The sequence below is a fragment of the Polypterus senegalus genome, chromosome 4 (assembly GCF_016835505.1).
Source record: "Polypterus senegalus isolate Bchr_013 chromosome 4, ASM1683550v1, whole genome shotgun sequence".
Classification (NCBI taxonomy): Eukaryota; Metazoa; Chordata; class Cladistia; order Polypteriformes; family Polypteridae; genus Polypterus; species Polypterus senegalus.
Genome location: NC_053157.1, coordinates 222337402 through 222355645, shown reverse-complemented (window position 1 = coordinate 222355645; position 18244 = coordinate 222337402).

Sequence of the window (18244 nt, the reverse complement as noted above, 5' to 3'; positions counted from 1 at the left end):
TATGGGATGCTTCTTAAATTTCATTCATTAGTTGGAGATTGTCCCTGAAACAGTGAACATTCAGTTCTGGAGTCAATGTTATGGACACCTATAGTACACAGACCTCATTCATGTTATTTGTTCATGAAGAATGAACTCAAGTAGCCCATAACTGTTCCCTAGGGTGTCTGTTACCTCGAGATTCTCCCTTATTGTTCATACCACAGTGACAACATTTTCTCTTGTCATTGATCTTGAAGGCTAGCCAGGCATTGTCTCAGAATTCTGCACCCCACTTGTTATATGAAGTATTGTGGACAAGATGAAAAGACATTTCTGAAGGGTGTACTGCTATCTAGTGTTAGAAATTCAGTGATAGTCAAATTTTTGATTTTTCTGAAAGAAGAAACATATGTGGTAAAAGGAAGTAAACTTCTCTCTAATGACGTAGAAGACCTTTGGACGGTTAAGATTTCACAACAAGTTAAAAACAATAGAAATGCTGCAAAACAAAACTGTCTACTTTCAGTTCTTTTTAGGCTGGTTATAGTTTAAGGAAGTTAAAGTACTACAACAACATTTACTTCTATAGCATATTTTCATGCACGGGGTGGCACGGTGGCGCAGTCAGTTTGAGCTGTTGTTTGGCAGGCGCCGGGGAGGTATCTTGAATGTTGAATTCGACAGGAATCAGCATCAGTGACGTGAACAGGAAACCCAGAAACGTCTTTACGATAGACACTGTAACCTCCATGAATACAAACCTGATGATTATGATTTAGTTCTGATTCCATCTGACCCACATAAATTCTTAGCAAAATGGCAGGGTCCTGCCATTATTGAGGAGCGTATGGGGCCGGTGAATTACAAGGTCAGACCCAGACTAGTCATGCTTGGGTCACAGATTTGCACAGAAACACAGGAGGCTGTAGGTTGTATTCAAACACTGCAAACAAACATTTGTCTCTTTTTCAAAAGTTTCAACGTGCCCCATGACAAGACAGAGATGACAGTTCCGTCTCACAATTAAAAGAATGCAAACCTATCTTCCTCTTCAAAGGAGTGCGCCTCAGGAGCAGAAAATGTCAGAGAGAGAGAGAGAGAGAAAAGCAATCAACCAAAAATCAATAGGTGCTGTTCGGGCTTTTAGGTTTGCGAAGTACTGCGCGGGAAGCATATCGCACGACAGAGCAGCCGCAAGTAAGCCCAGCAAGTAAGGGAGCAATGTGAAGGTAGTCTTTCAGCGGTTTTTAGAGAAGCATCCTTATCCTCTAGGGGTGCGATCAGCCCCCCTGCTCACACCATATATATATCCTATATACATTTCTCTTCTGGTTCGTCCTGCTTCCTCCTACATTAAGTAACATTGCCCTCTACTGGAGAGTCCCTGCAGTTTCACAGATTGAGTTCATTTTCCAATCAGCACCCATACACATTACATTGCTCTCTAATGGCTTTTTACGGTTACTGTATTGGTAGAACTATTAACCAATTTCTGCTGGCTTTATTACAAATCTTCTGGTTTGTCCTGCTTCCTCTTCAAAACCGGTCCCCCCCACATGCAACCCACACAGCATTTCTCGATTCCTATTCCTCCTCTTTCAAACCCTTACCCACGCTGCCTGCGGCCTCCCATACACTCCCACGCCACTTTTCTCAATTCCTATTCCTCCTTCAGACTACCGCGTTCCCCGCTCCTCTCTCATGACCCCATTAGTCACCGCCCTATATCTAGCCTGACCGCGTGACCTTTCACTTTGGCCACGTGTGCATCTGGGAGCGGCTAAGCAACTTTGTCTTCCGAGGTTTCATTTTGCCAATGTGCTTGCCTCACTTGTGTATTAGTGGCGGGAGGAAAAGTAAAAGGGATACCGTTTTGCCGTAGCCTGCTACTGGAAGGTACTCTCTCGACCATTGCCAATGGTTTCGCTCCTTGCTATTTTCATTATACTGCGATGGTTGTTTCTTAAGACTTTGTTATAAAATGAACGACAGTATCTTCTCTGTCGACGGGTTTTGTACAACGTGATCTCTATTCCCGATCCAGCAACTGCCTGTTCCTATCAGTGGGTTATTTCTTGACACATCTCCAGCAAAACACGTATTCACAACTGCATCTTTCAAGAAGTATTTTTTCTTCTTGATTTCTGAATTCCTTTCTCACCGTTTCCGTTCCTATTCTTACACCGTATGCTATAGCGGCGTCGGCTAGTATATATATATATATATATATAATACTACAGTAGTTGTGTAAGTCCATGATGTGAAAAGCCCAGGGTCCTAGAAACTACTGAAATTGTCAGACAAATATTGAAATGTAGAGATGTCAGGTTATTGAAAGGAACTACTCTGGGCATCTCTCTCTAGGATTTGTTTAGCCGACGTGCTTGCTTTGCGGAGGAAGGAAAAGTAAAAGGGATACCATTTTGTCGATGTTATCGGCTAAGCAACTTTGTCTTCCGAGGTTTCATTTTGCCAATGTGCTTGCCTCACTTGTGTATTAGTGGCGGGAGGAAAAGTAAAAGGGATACCGTTTTGCCGATGTTAAGCGACTTTGTCTTTCTTCTGAGGTTGTGTGTTGCTGATGTGCTCACCTCGTTTGTGTTATTAGTGGCTAAGTGAGTTTCTTTCTTCTGAAATTTCATTTTACTGATGTGCTCGCCTCGCTTGTGTTGTTAGCAGCTAAGCAAGTTTTCTGTTTCCTGGGAGGCAGAGCCGTTACCTCCACCTTTCACTTCGGGGCCGGACAGACACACACACTTCCACACGTAGACATTTATATATAAGATATTAATTATAGATATATAATTAATAGAAAAGTAGTGTCCCTTATAGATTCAATTTTCAAGTCTCTAAATGTGAGTCTGATAATGAGGTCAGATGGCTGAGAAGAATAGAAAAACTGAAAAGAAAAAAGAAAACTCCAGAGAAGATAGAGAAAAAAAACAGCACGTTCAAGGCCGTAAGACCACTCGGCCCCCACTGGGAATTCCACCTAATATAAATGTTCTTAAGTCGACCCTTATTGCTTTTTATGCTTGTTTTTGCAGTGGGTCTTGTGGGCAGTTGCAGTATCCACTTCAGACATCTCAGGCGGTGGCACAGGGCTTTAATCAGATGGTGGCGGAACAAAACACCATCACAGAAAAAATAGAAGAAAAAGGTAAAGAGAGTTTAATGACAATTGAAAATCAATTGAGGGATATGATCATTCTTTGCTTGTTTAGTTTCTTGGGAACAGAAATAAAATGAAACTAGGAAAAAGGCAAATTAAAAAAGAGTTTTTAGGAATTTTAGGTGTTAATTTTTTAATGAAGTATTTATGATTTTTGGTTCCCATGGTGTTAGCCTAGCCTATCTCTATTAATGAAGTATTTATGATTTTTGGTGCATAATAGCAAAAAGCCCCATCACCACTTCCTTTATGCTTAGTTCTTGGAATAAAAAGCAGACCACCATTAGCAGTATTTTAAAGCCAATTCTGAAGGATGTGGGTAGGCAATTTAATGATGCTAAGACTGGTGAGATGGGCTCAGAATTTCTATTTCTATCTAAGATTGTTACTGCTGCATTCTGCACTCACTTCAACTGATTGATGTCTCACTTGGGTAGTCCAGTTAGGAGTGCATTACAGTAATCTAGTTGACTAAGAACAAAACATGAATTCATTTTTCAGCATCTTGCAATGTTATAAAAGGTCTGACATTTAAATGGAAAAATGCAGACCTAGTAATCTGGTTAACGTGCGATTTAAAGTTTAGGGTTAGAATCCATTATTACACCAAAATTCTTTATTTTCGCGAGTGTTAAAGCATTATTTCCATTTTTACTAACAATTTCAATTTCTGTTTCTTCCTTATTTAGCATAAGAAATTAACTACTCACCCATTCAGACAGACATTGGTTCAGAGAGGCCAGAGTGTCATCAGGTAGTATAGATAGATAGATAGATAGATAGATAGATAGATAGATAGATAGATAGATAGATAGATAGATAGATAGATAGATAGATAGATAGATAGATAGATAGATAGATAGATAGATAGATAGATAGATAGATAGATAGATAGATACTTTATTAATCCCAAGGGAAAATTCACATAATCCAGCAGCAGTATACTGATACAAAAACAATATTAAATTAAAGAGTGATACAAATGCAGGTATAACAGACAATAACTTTGAATAATGTTAATGTTTACCCCACCAGGTGGAATTGGAGAGTCACATAGTGTGGGGAGAAACGATCTCCTCAGTCTGTCAGTGGAGCAGGACGGTGACAACAGTCTGTCACTGAAGCTGCTCCTCTGTCTGGAGATGATCCTGTTCAGTGGATGCAGTGGATTCTCCATGATTGATGTGAGCCTGGTCAGCGCCTGTCACTCTGCCACAGATGTCAAACTGTCCAGCTTCATTTCTACAATAGAGCCTGCCTTCCTAACAAGTTTGTGCAGGTGTGAGGCGTCCTTCATCTTTATGCTGCCTCCCCAGCACACCACCGTGTAGAACAGGGCACTCGCCACAACCGTCTGGTAGAACATCTGCAGCATCTTATTGCAGATGTTGAAGGACGGCAGCCTTCTAAGGAAGTATAGTCGGCTCTGACCTTTCTTACACAGAGCATCAATATTGGCAGTCCAGTCCAATTTATCATCCAGCTGCAATCCCAAGTATTTATAGGTATTATTTATAAGTAAAGCTGCACATCACCAGTATAACCAGTATAGTAGTTCACCTTGTGCTTTGTGATGATCTGGCCTAATGAGAGTATGTAGATTGAAAACAGTAGTAGGCCCAGAATAGATCCTTGTGGGGTGCTTATAAAATATCATGGACCTCCAAACTACAACCACCACACCTAATAAAGAATTTTCTACCTGTTAAATAAGATTGAAACCAATGTAAGACACTGCCATAGAAGCCTTCCTTTGTCTAAGGCAATTTTATAAGAACACTGGGGCCTATGGTGTCAAATACTGCACTTAGGTCTAGTAAAACAGGAGCAGATATGTGGCCTCTGTCCTGTAAGTCATTTACTACTTTAAGCATATAATTTGTTTTCAAACTTGACTGAAACTTACCAAGAATAGAACTATGTATTTAAATAGTCATTTAATTATTGTTTTTTGGGGTAGGGGTACAAAAGACTTTAGACAATCTGGACAGACCCCCATATCTAATGGCGAGTTCACTATGTCAAGTAACACTATCAGTTAGAACACTGGAGAGAAGTAGAGGATTTTAGTTGAAATTATTCTACGGAGTCCAGGAGGACCTGTTTAAAAGAAGGAGTTTCATTCACTAAAAAGAGCATATCGAGACTCAACAGGATTAACTCTGAAGGGATACAGTTTTATTTTTGTATAGCCCAAAATCACACAGGAAGTGCCGCAATGGGCTTTAACAGGCCCTGCCTTTTGACAGCCCCCCAGCCTTGACTCTCTGAGAAGACAAGGAAAAACTCCCAATAAAACCTTGTAGGGAAAATGGAAGAAACCTCGGGAAAGGCAGTTCAAAGAGAGACCCCTTTCCAGGTAGGTTGGGCGCAGTGGGTGTCAAAGTAGGGGTCAATACAATACAATATACAGAACAGAACAATTCCTTAAGACAGCATAATAATAAAAATTTTAGAAGCACGGTTTAACAGTAGATGATATGACATAATTAGGTTTGGATATTTTTAGAGTCCTGGAGACCTCATCCATCTAGCTGCCTCCCCATTTGGCCATGCCACGGCTGAAACGTTGCTCCGATGAAAGGACCTCTCTTTCCCATGATTCCTGTGATCCTCCATCAGGGATGACTTTACCATAGGCAGGCAAACAACTTGGCAGGTGGGCCATGGCACCAATTGCCACATTTGGGTACCGAGAAAAGAAACAGAATAGGTGAGGGTTAGTATTCAAATATAATTATCATGTTATTTATGTTATAGTGCTAATGACTAACAACAGAGATGCAGTCTGTACAGTTAATCAGCAGCTCTAGTCAGGATATGCTAAACTGAAGTAGTGAGTCTTCAGCCGGGATTTAAAGGCTGAGACCGAAGGGGCATCTCTTATAGTAGCAGGCAGACCATTCCACAGTTTAGGGGCCCTGTAACTAAAAGCTCGACCTCCCACTGTTATTTTATTAATCCTTGGAATCCTAAGCAGACCGGCATCTTGAGATCTTAATTTGCGCTCAGGTTTGTAAGTCATGATAAGTTCAGACAAGTAAGCCGGACCTTGGCCATTTAATGCTTTATATGTTAAAAGGAGGATTTTGAAATCTGCCCTAAACTTAACTGGGAGCCAGTGTAAAGATTTAAGAACTGGGGTTATGTGTTCATATTTTCTTGTTCTTGTAATAATTCTTGCAGCGGCATTTTGGATTAACTGGAGGCTGTATAGAGAACAGTTTGAACAGCCAGTGAACACCGCATTGCAGTAGTCAATCCTACTAGAGATAAATGCATGAATTAATTTCTCACAATCCTGTTTATTTAGAAAGCGCCTTAATTTCCTAACATTTTTAAGATGGAAAAACATGTTTTGGACAACTTTGTAATATGTGCTTTAAATGACATGCTAGAATCAAAGATAACTCCTAGATTGTGGGCTGATTCAGTAAAATTAATTGGGATTCCAACTGAGTTAAATGACGACAAAATATTGCTGTGATCAGCGTCATTCCCTCCAACAATTAACATCTCTGTTTTATCTGTATTTAAAGACAAGTAGTTCTCATTCATCCATTCCTTTAATTCACTAACACAACTAATTAAAGACAACATCGGAGAAACTTCATTTGATTTAAATGAAAGGTATAACTGGGTGTCATCTGCATACGAGTGAAAATTAACATTATGTTTCCTAATGAGAGATCCCAGTGGAAGCATGTAAAGTGAAAACAGTAAAGGTCCCAGTACTGAGCCCTGCGGGACACCATATTGAACTTCTGTGTATAATGATGGAGTACTGTCAGCACATTTCTGTACATACTGGAATCGATTTGATAAATAAGAACTGAACCAAGCGAGCACAGGGCCTGTAAGCCCAACATCGTTTTCTAGCCTGTGCAGTAAAATAGAATGGTCAATGGTGTCAAACGCTGCACTTAAGTCCAACAACATAATTACAGTGGAGTTTCCTTCATCAGAGGATATCAGAATGTCATTTACAACCCGTGTTAGTGCTTTAGTTAGTTAGTGCTTTAGATGCTTTATATTACATCTAATATTTTTTGTTTTGTGCTTAGAATATGTGGCAAACACTTCACAAGCTTTGCTAGGGGTTTTTAGGAGGCATTACATTGATTGAGCTGGGATTAGAAGAAAATCGATACTTGAAAATAAAAGCCTTGGATTTCTTTTAGAAAAATAAGACTTCCTAGCAAGAATGACTACTTTGGTGTATTCGGCTATATGTGCCTTTAATGTTTCATAATGTATTGTTAATTTAGTTATTTCTCCATTTACACTCAGCCATACAGTATTTTCTCTTAAGATCTGACACTCTGTGATTTTTACAAGGTATTTTAGTACCAGAGGATTTCCTAATTTTTTTCCCCCTCAGGGGTCATTATGTCTTATAGTATTAAAATATTCCACCATTCTTATCTGAAAAAGGGCAAGGTCTACATTTGGACTCATTATTCAGAATATTAGCAAACCTAGAAGCTCTTGATGTATCAAAATAATGTTTTTTACCAATATGCTGCTGTTTAGTTCTAGTTCAAAGGCTTGCTTATGCATTCCAGTACAGCACCATTAGTCCTTTTTCTGAGATGATGGATTTGAACTGTGAACAAGTGCTTTATAAGTGCTTTAGGTTCTGAGATTCTAATAACAAAACATAGATTTCCATGTATGAATTCAATTCTCCTGATTTACTGTTCTCTTGTTAACAATATCTGCAATTTTTGTTTGACTAGATTAGCTTATTAAACACTCCTACTTTCAATGGCAGTCCTGTTCATTTAAAGACCTGCTTGTTTTAGTTTCTGCTTCAAAACATTTGCTCATTTCCTGGTTTGTGGCTTAGAACGTCTAGCAGTTCCCCTCATTTTGTCAGCAGGCTTTAGACCGAGAGTGGCTGGAAATTCAAATGCAGCAGAAGAGCAACTGTGGTGGGGTGTATTATGGTGAAATTAAGATACTTACCAGGAATGTTTAATGGGTTCTCCTACACTCTTAAAAACCCTGGTTATTTAATGGCACTATATGATTCTTTACTTGGTTGTGTGGTTTCTCATAGAACCATTGCTTTACCAAGCTCCACTTCATTCTGGGAAGGGTTCTTTGCAAATGTAGTTCATTCTTCGTGCTTCGAAAAACTCTTTAATATGTAGAAAAAAAACTCCAAAACCTTTCATATATAGTAGGCTGTAGGACACTAACAGATTAAGAAAACCTGAAGTTAGCTGGGCATATTCAACATGAGTCCTTTTGGTAAGCCATTGGTATTTCACAAATCTGTTACCAAGCTCGCATATATAGCATGTAAAAGTGTAAAAATCAATAAAGAAATAACAGAGTTATAGTTGAAAATAATTAAGTGGCACGGTTTTTTGGCCCACAGTGTAGTTTGTTGCCAATTAATTCAGTCAACAACAGACCAGCAGCAGTCAGTCTTCCGGCTCCGACTAAGACTGAGCACAGTGGACTGGGAGGAGTCTGCACTCTGCAGCCCACGAATGCCGGGACGGGGCAGACTTCATTTACGCCTGTCAGGCAACAGCTTTGAACAGCAACTTGAAATTGCAATGCGTCAGTCTGTTGCATCCACATTATCTGTGCCAAGAAACTTGCCATCGCAGAATGATGACAAGAAACTGGATGCATCAGTAGAAGCTGAAACGGTGGTGTTTCAGAGCAACGGCAAGCGCGGACATTGTTTAGAACAAGTGTATCAGTATCTGATGACTATGCTACCTACTTCAGTAGAGGCAGAGTATGCTTTCTCAGCGGCTGGCGTACTCTGCACGAAGGTGCGCTCTCACTTGGACGACCGCACGCTGGACACGTTGTGCTTTCTACGCTCTTATTACCACTACTAACTAGATACTATGTACTTATATGACAGCATGAACTGCTTGTAGATAAGGTTAGTCTTTTATTAGTGTCAACATATTGCAGTAGTTTTATTAAAAATAAGTGTCGGTCATTCTAAAACCATTCACATGTGAGATGCCTGTGCACTGTGTCATCCCCGGGAGCCCCGAGAATGTCATGCGGGATTACCGGATAAACCCCTCCGGAAGTGGATTCCCTAGTAACTAATCCACCTAATTTAGTCTCATTTACAATTTATTGTTTTAATTTTCAATTATAAATCAACTAAATAGAGCTGCAGTCCTAGTTCTAACCTCTGCATAACCCTGATTTCAACATTTACTAATCAATGCCCAGTCTACTTCTTTTCATGGAACATTTCTTTTTTGGTAAAGCCAGTCCACTTCCCCATTCTTTGCCCTCAATCTTGTTCTCTTGTTTCTTGATTATTGCCCTTTCACAAAGTACTGTCAGACATATTTCGAAAGCAGGAGAAGAAATCACAAACTCAGCTGTGAGCATTCTAATAAAATGCTATCTTTCCTGTTTAAATCCATGCAGTCTTATGTTCCGTAATCACTTTTGAATACTTTTGTAATAGGCTTACTGGCCTGTTCATTGCTAAGGCAATCACAATTTCCTTTTTTATGCTGGCTTGCTTTTTTTGTAATTCAACACAGGAGAATGTGCCTGTCAGATAAAAACATAACAGTGACAATGATAAGTAATTTTCCTAGTTTGTATGTTGATTTTTTTTTTGGTTAAATGTTTTCTAGCCCAACTTATATTTGTTTTTAGCTTTTCAGAAAATTGTATTTGTATGTACAGTATGTGCAGATAGCATAGCGTAGTGGTTTGAGTAATGGATTTGAACCAAAAGGAGATCCTGTGTGACTGAGTTCTCTTTGGTCTGTTGGTGTCCTCCCTCACTCATCTTCTTCTGACACTATCACTAAGTTTTTGTGGATAGCACGGATATTCAGTGACTTGTACATTTACTTGTCTCCATCCCCTGACTTGTGCTTTTCACAGAGTTGCTTGGAGTACTCGTTTGTCTTCATTGTATTGTATACCCCACCATACTGACTCATGACAGATGCAGTCAGGTGCTTTGAGACTAAAAATCATGTGAAACCCTAGACAGGTGGTCTCCATTAAACTAATGATGGGACTTTTAAAACCAATTGGGTGTATCAGCGAGGATTTAGGTGGGTCTTATCAAAGGGGCTGAAAAGTTACATAATTAATTAGTTTGTGTTTACATTTGTATTAAATTTACCCAACTTTGCAGAGATCTGTTTTCATTCTGATATTAACAACAACAACATTTATTTATATAGCACATTTTCATACAAACAGTAGCTCAAAGTGCTTTACATATTAAAGAATAGAAAAATGAAAGACATAATTATAAAAATAAATCAACATTAACATCGAATAAGAGTAAGGTTCAATGGCCAGGGGACAGAAAAACAAAAACTCCAGATGGCTGGAGAAAAATAAAATCTGTAGGGATTCCAGACCATGAGACCGCCCAGTCCCTCTGGGCATTCTACCTAACATAAATGAAACAGTCCTCTTTGGATTTAGGATTCTCACGGAAGGGCTTGATGATGATGATGGTCACGTAGACTTCTTCCTTTTAATCCGTCCATCCTTGTTGTTAAAGAGTCTTTAACTGTTGATCAGATTCAAAGTAGACAAATAAATAAATAAACTAATCCACTGTATTTCAATGTTGTATATTACAAGAAAATTTGAAAACTCTCAATTTGTTATTGACACGGCATATAAATAAATAAATTCAATCTATATATTTCTTACTTTACTTCATATTCATAAAGAATATGTATATTCTTGATGGGTTTTAATAATCATATTAAATATATAAAGATATACATTACATATGTATATATGTTGATTAAATTCTACCCATGTATTGCTTATACAATACAATACAATTTATTTTTGTATAGCCCAAAATCACACAAGGAGTGCCGCGATGGGCTTTAACAGGCCCTGCCTCTTGACAGGCCCCCAGCCTTGACTCTCTGAGAAGACAAGGAACAACTCCCAAAAAAAAACCCAGTAGGGAAAAAATGGAAGAAACCTCGGGAAAGGCAGTTCAAAGAGAGACCCTTTTCCAGGTAGGTTGGGCGTGCAGTGGGTGTCAAAATGAATGGGGTCAATATAATACAATACAATACAATACTTATGTCACCTATCCATCCACTCATCCTCATTCTTACCTCGTTTATCAATGGCAGGGTCACAGGGAAGCTGCAGCCTATCCCACTAGTTATCAGGCATAAGGTAGTAGCAACTCCTGTATAAGGCACCAGTCTGCATTTTGTCATTAGTATAATATGTAAAAAGTTTCTGTTTTAGTTATGTGTTCAAAATTTCTTGCTTCACATTTCCAGTCATCCTACAATTATCCAAATCGTTGTCGACAAATGAAATGTATGTATCCAAATAACGATATATTATTTACCCTATACAACTTCAGGCACCTCACACCCAGATAAACAGACTTGAGCTGGGAGAACTTCAGCTGCACCTGTCGGGGATGAGATAGCAAGCTGCTTGTGCTGATCGACACATTTGCAAAACAAAGACACTGATGGAGAGGCATGAAGGAGTTTAAGGTGGCCCGGCATTACAATTTTTTTCGTAGGCTTTAGGGATTCTAGTGTTAAAAAAATAGACGTATTCAGGAAGTTTTATTTTTTTTTCACATTGGGATCCTATTACCCTTTACCCCATTATATTTTTTAAATGTATAAAAAATGCTTCACATTAGAACACAATATAATATGTCAAATTAATATATAATCATGATTATGAAGAAATAAGTTTGACATGAAAAGTTAAAACAAGAAAATGAATACACGATAACATGCAGGAAACCAATGGGTCATGGGAATCTGATCTGTTGCTTGGTGTTGTAGATGCTGGACCCTTGAAATAAATCAAATAGTATGTAGATCAGATTTTGGGAAAACAGTATCAACTAATCAAGTGTATGTTTCTCTTGAACTGAGTGGTCTATGCTTAATTGCAGAATTTTAAATGTTCTTTTGTAATTGTAATATATATTTATCTGTTTTCTGGTAACAACTTTAATTAGCTAGTGTGCAGGCTTGTTTCTAGTTATTGTTAGCAGTGTAGGTCTTAATGTCATGTGGTGTTAAACATTTTTCGTAAGAGTTGATATTTATGGTAAGAAATCTGTTTAAAATTGCAACATTATGTCTGGTTAAGTAAAAGCTATTTTTTAACAGGAACAAAATTTTTCCTTGTTTTAGAAAGAACATGTAATAAGGCTTCCTAAAAACCTTCTAAGTTCCTTTTATCCTGTAATGGAGATGCTTCTTTGTGGATTCCATGTTCAAAGCAAAATGCAAATGAAGCTTCCTGATGAATAGCAAACTGGAATATGTTTTCTTTGAATGTCACAGCAGATGTGAGGGATTTGGGGATGCCTTTACTGGGTGCTATCTTGGTACTGTGGGGAGAGAAGGAGAAAACAGTGTTAGGGATAACAACCTCCCTTGTCCCGGCAGGTTATTAAGCATATAATGTGTGACAATTTGATGACAGAACCTTACCATCAATTAATTACAAATATCTTGGGTATCTTGTCAGTATGCATAAAAATATAAAAATATCCTTATTTAGAGAGAATATCCATGTGAACAGTGGCACCATGTTTTAACTGTACACTGCAAACTGAAGATGGGTTACTAAAATTGTTTTACAATAGCACAAATCTCTACATCTTTAATAATTTTGAAAATAAACTGATGAAAGTGAAACACATCTTTGAAGGTTTTCTTGGTATCTACCCGGATTAGAGCTCATCCAGTTAATTAACACTTTGAAATTAAGGAATTAAGACTAAAGGATCTCCCACATCACCTAACTACTGCCCCCTTAAAGTTCTAATGTTCTGCAACAATTAAAACGATTGAAGCAATTCTGCTATTGTTTATTTATTAATATAAAAAATGTAATTAAAATGGGTTTAAAATAACTGAATACCTAAAGGACTCTCTCATTACATCAAAGCAAAATATCACCAGGCTGCTCCTCTGGAGGGCTTTGTGGATCAAAGGAATTAGCAGAGCAAAGTTAGAATCTAGCATTTATAGTACTTCAATAAAAATGAATTCATATTTGAGTCATTACTTAAACAATTAAACAAAATAAAATTCTAAACAGAAATCTGACCAATTGTGTAAAGCTTGCATACCTTCACCCATCTAATCGTGTCCTGTCCTGTCTGCAGGTTCATTTGGAATGAATGTCACTGAATGCCGGCCTGTTACTGGCTCTGCTAATGATGCTTCATCTACTTTTCCATATTAGAAACACAGACCATCTTCATTCTTTTTTGTTTTTTTTTTTTTAACAATGCAGCAAAGGGTGCTTTAAATGGATATATTCAAGAAAAATTAGTGTTTAAAAAAAGATCACTTTTTATTTTAAAGTTCATTTAATTCTTAAGAGTAGCAACTCCTGGTCAAGAGGGCTCAACAGCGGCTGTACTTTCTGAGGAGGCTCAGGAAGTTTGGCATGTTGACTAAGATCCTCTGCAACTTTTACAGCTGCATTTTTGAGAGCCTCTTGACCAGCTGCATCACCATGTGGTACAGCAACACTACTGCTATGGACCGCAAAAGCCTGCAGAGAGTGGTAAAGACTGCTGAGAAGATCACCAGGACCCCACTGCCCTCTCTGCAGAGCATCTACAACTTCCTTGATCCTCAGGTCCCCCCTAAAACTGTTCACACTTCTACCCTCAGGCAGGATGTATAGGAGTATGAAATGCAGGACTTCCATGATAATGAACTCTTTCTTTCCCAAGGCCATTAGACTCCTAAATAACTGACTGGAGTTTATAACCGTGGGCCACCTCATTCTATCAACCTCACACAACTTTATTGAACTTGTCCATCACACACCTAACTGCACATTACAGTTGATACTTCTATTTTGTTTTTATACTTTATGCTGCCTCTGTTACTTATTATCTATCTGCTACTTATTATTTATGTTTATCTTTATACATTGGTTTTGTCATTTGGTATGGACAGCAAAGAAAGAATTATTGTACATTATTCATTATTCATTGCACTAATAAATATTGGTGATAAGGTGCGTTCTGAATTGATTTGTTCAAAAGAAAAATAGATAAAATTATACATTTTGAGATTTGGTTTAGTCTTTTTCAAATATTGTCACATGTTTATTAGTGTTTGTAACAAAAGGTATTGCCTCTGATAATACATTCTCATAAATGTTGTTTGAGACTCAAATGTCATATTTGTGTGTTGAGTTTATACAATAAATATGTCAAGCTTCATCTGCCAGGCACTTTTATCGTATCTACTGACAAAGAACACCCCTGAAAGGGGTACATGAGGAGTTAAACTTCAGAAGTCAATTAAGAGAGAACTGCTTAACAAAACCCAGGCCTTTTCAGACCTGCACCAAACTTGCATACAGAGCAAAGAGGAGGGTGGAGGACACCACAACAACACTTCTGAATTTACTGTACGGGCACCAGGGAGGATCAAAAATTCACACAAGATTGTTGTTTATAGATTTCTTGTCAGCTTTTCTTAATACAATCCAGTCCCATATTTAGCTTTACAAATTGATTGATCAGTTGTGTTTGGAACCTAATTTGGAGGGCTGGAATTTGGACATTTTAACTATTAGAATACAAAGAATGACCGTCAAAGGCCTGTTTTTTCAGAGTCTGAACTCATTCATGAAATCACCTCAAGGCTGCTGTCTGTCTCCTCCTCTGTTTATCTTGCACACAAGTGACTGCAAGCGTTCACACAAGGACAGGCATATCCTGAAATCGGCAGACAATGTATCAATGTGAGTATTTTACAAGAAAAAGAGGACAGCCACAGATCTGTTGTTGACGAGTTTGTTCAAGGCTAATTTTACAGCTGAATATCTCTTAGACCAGGGGTGTCCAACTCCGGTCCTGGTGGGCCGCACTGGCTGCAGATTTTCATTCTAACCATCTTACTAATTAGTCAGCCGTTTTTACTGCTAGTTAACTTGTTTCGCCTTAGTTTTAATTTATATGACTCAGACCCCTTAGTTGGCCGCCATTTGACCAGCTAACATGAAAATAAACAAAGGTGAAGGTCTTGGTCATGTTGGTCTGCTCAGGTGACCAAACATCTTGACGGTTGTCTTAAAAAAACTTAAAATTAACAATCTGCCGTGGCAGAATGAAGGCAACAACAAGTCATGCTATTCAATGACGGCTTTAATTAACAGCAAGAATCGGCTTCTCATTAAGAAACTGGTTGGAGTGAAAATGGCGGGAGCTTGATGTTCCAATTTAGCTGGTCATCTGTTGGCTCATTTCGCATCTCATTTCTGTTTGGCTGCCATTTAATTAAGAAACAAATCAATTCAGAGGCTTGAATCCTTAAAAACAGGGCTATTAAAATGAAGGGGAAAGGAGTTAATTAGCCGTGAAAACTGGTCAGTGATTAGGAAAAGGGTTAGAATGAAAACCTGCAGCCACTGCGGCCCTCCAGGCCTGGAGTTGGACACCCTGTCTTAGACCAAGGATAGATAGATAGATAGATAGATAGATAGATAGATAGATAGATAGATAGATAGATAGATAGATAGATAGATAGATAGATAGATAGATAGATCTTGGCGCTATTAAGCACTCCACCCTTAAGTAAGTGCCCATGTTTTAGAGTGAAGCAGCCATAACTAAATGCTTAACTCAACAAGACCTAATTAACATCCATCCATTATCCAACCCGCTATATCCTAGCTACAGGGTCACGGGGGTTTGCTGGAGCCAATCCCAGCCAACACAGGGCACAAGGCAGGAAACAAACTCCAGCCCACTGCAGGGCACACACAAATGGTACAATTTAGAATCGCCAATGCACCTAACCTGCATGTCTTTGGACTGTGGAAGGAAACCCACGCAGACACGGGGAGAACACGCAAACTCCACGCAGGGAGGACCTGTGAAGCGAACCCAGGTCTCCTAACTGCGAGGCAGCAGTGTTACCAGTGTGCCACCGTGCCGCACTTAATTAACACTTTATTTTAAATATTAAACAAAGTTGAATTGAATTGTTCTCTCATTTGCTAGCTAAGTTAAGGAACACCCCCTGAAGTTGGCGAGTGAGTGACGAAGGCCCTTCCCCTCGGCCTGTAGCCTCTGTTTCGGATTTGCGCAAATAAATTGGTACTGCAAGCAAACTATGATACATGGCGAAATCAACCGGAATGTTCAAGCAAATTATAGAAAAAACCCTGATCTAAATCCGTTAAGTAGTTCTCTCATGAAAAGCGGACAGACATACAGATAGACATACATTGGATTTTATATATTATATGTTAGTAAACCTTCAAAATAATGTGCAGTTAAAGTCTCAACACTTCTGGAGCTTAGTAGAGCCAGATAACTATAAGAATCTTCACCAAGCAGCTCTGAAAATGTCTGCTTTGTTTGGGTCTCCATACCCCTGTGAGTCTGACATGAATGTCATGAACTTAAAGTTCAGAACAAGACTGACAGATGAACATTTAAATGACTCCAGAAGAGTGAAGCCAAGTGGCTCCACTCCACCAGACACCCTGCCTCTCTTGTTGACTCCATGCAGTGCCAGTCATCTGACTAACTAAAAAACACATCACACATGCAAATGGACATGTGAAATGAAACAGTGACATGGAACAAAATGACAAATGAATAAGTCATATCTGTTGTGGACTATGGCCGGCCACTTATCCCAGCCAATACCCCCAAGCCACCAGATGGAGACCTCCCTGCGACATGGAGATGCCCCGAATTCCAGCTGGGCATCATGGTATGTGGAGTTTTAATGCACGGCCCTGCTGGATAATTTCGGGGCTGCCAGGGGACGCTGCAGGGAGGCCCAGAGACGTATATTTTCCATACAGCCTGGAAGTACGTCACAGTCACGAGGATGGAAGAAATAAAGCACTTCCTGGCTGAAGAAAAAGAGTTTTCATCTGACCCGGAAGTGCTGGGAAATCACATGGACTGGGGGATCAGAAGCACTTCCGGGTCAAGGACTATAAAGGACTATAGGAAACCCCAGCGAGTTGAGCTGAGTTGGGAGGAAGGGTGAGAACACATCTGGGAGTTGGAGGATTTAGTATTGTGTAGTGATTATTGGTTCTTTATTGTATACTGTGTAAGTGGAGGTGCTTTGTGCACTTTATTATTATATTAAATCAAATATTGGGACTTTTATCTGGTGTCTGGTTTCTGGTCTGAGGGTTCAAGGGGATGACAGCGCCCCTATCTCTCACACTGTGTATTTGGAATTGCATTGTTTTGTTTTGACAGCTTTCATGTTTTAATTCAATAGTGTGAGATTAGAAAATGCATACAGACATACGAAATGCACTTGCAGGTGAACTAAATATTTTTTGTGATGTTTTAATGCAACATGTAAGTTGTAGACACCAACATTTTGTAAATGTTCAGGCAAAACAAGTTTATTCAGTTTGTTTGGGTTGAAATAAGCTATGAGAATAAATGTTAGAAAACATGAGTAGCTCGCGGCCATTTTCATTTTGTAAAATTAGCTCTCAGTGGAAAAAAGGTTGGAGACCCCTGTTATACAGTATTTAACAAAGAAAAAGGTAGGGTCAAATGGCCCAGAGGACAGAAAAAAACAAAACAAAAAAAATTCCAGTTAGACTGGGGAAAAAAAAAAAATCTGCAGGGGTTCCAAGGCCAAAAGACCACCCAGCATCCACAGGACATTCTACCTACTGTAAATGTTTTCAGATTTCACATGGAAGAAATTGAAGATGATGGTGGTCATGTGAACATCTGAGATGGCCGCCATTCAATCCATTAGCACATGGAACTGGAGCAGCGTGGCACCTTGATCAGGAGGTGGTGGCGCAGATCGTCACCACAGCAGAAAAGGAAAAGACAGAATAGAATAGTAGAGATTACTGTAGTAGGGAAATGCAGAACCTAGAGGAAAATGATAATTCAGTGCCCAGATAGACTAAAATGTAGCTATGAAAAAGCCATTTTTATAATAATTGGTTTTTAGCAGTTTTTAAAATTATTCCACAGTATTAGCCTGGCAAATTTCTACTGATAAAGTATTCCAAATATTACGTGCACAACAGCAAAAAGCCGCCTTACCTCATTTTTTCTGGTTGGCTTTTTGAATT